We start from the raw sequence: 1,905 nt of genomic DNA, 5'->3' as shown, positions 1-1,905 counted from the left end.
CGGAAGAACGGTGGTGGTGCAAGTTCGCCGGAGAGAAAAACTAGTGATCGTCGGGGCTAGAGGGATGGCCCGGGGAGGGGGGGGGGGTGCGATGAGACTGCCGCTGGCCGCGGGTTGGTGGTGGTAGGCGGTACAGCCGATCGGCTAGAGGAAGAAGAAAGGTTGCCCACCATTCGATCTGCATGGACAGCTCCAAACGATGGACTGATCCAATTTTAAAACTCTACTCCTATATAATATAGTCATTCCCTAAGTTACAACGGGAGTAATAAACGGAGAAGTGAAAGTTTTAGTTTTCAATGACAGTAGGAACTTGTTTTATGGTTAGGTCGACTTTTGCAGTAAAAAAGTATAGTAAGTTCAGTTTGCAGAGACAGTAACTAGCTATAGTGTTGATGCCTAATTAATCACTCGTGTCCCTAACTTCAGGTCTTCAGCCGGCCTTTGTTAGTTCCAGAAGCATATCCATGTTGGATCGGTGTGGAGTTTTACCACTCTACTGCATTGCAGTTGCACGGCAGGTATTTCTGTACCTGATAAGTCAACGACGAGCAGCCCGGTGGAGTAGGAGAAGTGGACACTTTGGTTGACCCCAAGTTATTAACTAATCAACGCACGGTGTGATTGCTAAGCGGATGAGAACATTTTTTGAGTTTTCATTCTGGGCGTGAGGAAGAGAGCAAACTTTAATCAATCTCGTGTCGTGGGTGGCGGCTAGCGCTGCTGCAGGGACGGCGACGCGACTGCAAACTAATGGTCTGTTTGATTCATGACTAACTTTGCCACAACTAAGCTTCGGCAAAGTGTGTTTGCCCCAAAAAATGTGGCTAACAAAATGGTCATCACAAGTGTGGTAAAATTTAGTAAGAAGTTGATTTTATGACGTGTGGACCATGTAGCTAGAAAAGTGTGGCAAGCTACAAGTGTGACAATGAACCAAACACATGCCTAAGATATTATGACATGACTAAGCTTAGGCGTGGCAACCTTAGGCTGCAAACCAAACATCTATTTACACGTGCAAGCATCCTACCTGTGGGGCCGTCACAACGAAATCCAATTTGCCAAACAGCAAAGTTAAGAAGAAAAAAAGGCTCGCCGACCAGAATCATCTATGCATGTCCGGCTGGATTTAATTGTCGCCTGTGAATCGTGCCAACTTTGGCGTAGTGCATAGCACTGCTCTAGACCCTCGGAGTCCAAGACCGGGCGGCTCGTGTTTGGCGGAGTGTTGAAGTGACATGACACAATTCCGTCAGGCATCGCGGTAGATCTGGGCATCAGATGTTTTTTTTTATTAATGTTAGAGGGTGAACGCGGGATCGCCGTCGATTCTAGGCATGATAGACAAGACATGGGTGTGTCACCACTAGCCGGCGAGACGACGATGACGATGACGGGCGGCTGAATGGACTGGAGGGAACAAACTTAATTTTTTTTTCCTTTTGAATGAACAGAAAGGAAACAAAGTTAGTTAATATTACGTTGGTGGCGGCTAGTGCAGCTGGGGACAGCGACGTGACTGCTAATGCACACGCACACGTATTAGCCTGTCTAGCTGTCACGACGAAAAATCGATTCGACGACGCCAAATGCAAAATTAGGCGGAAACGCGTGCCGGTGCGACCGCTCAACGGGACACAGGACAAAAGAACGGTTGGAGCGACGAGAGAGACGTGACTGCAGATAGATATATATCCACATGCGTACGCACGCACGCGCGTGCGTTGCCTTGCTAGCAGCCATCACAGGTTCACAACGACGATCAAGCCCCACAATGACTACTCCGAACGAAAGTGAAAACAACACTAGCACGATTACGTAATTTATTATATTAATACACCATCCATTGCTAAAATGTAACACGTTCCACATTTCGGTAGTTCAATTTTCTTACACAATTAT

This window comes from Triticum dicoccoides, chromosome 6B, assembly GCF_002162155.2.
Source record: "Triticum dicoccoides isolate Atlit2015 ecotype Zavitan chromosome 6B, WEW_v2.0, whole genome shotgun sequence".
NCBI classification, from domain to species: Eukaryota; Viridiplantae; Streptophyta; class Magnoliopsida; order Poales; family Poaceae; genus Triticum; species Triticum dicoccoides.
This window is presented reverse-complemented; position numbering follows the sequence as displayed.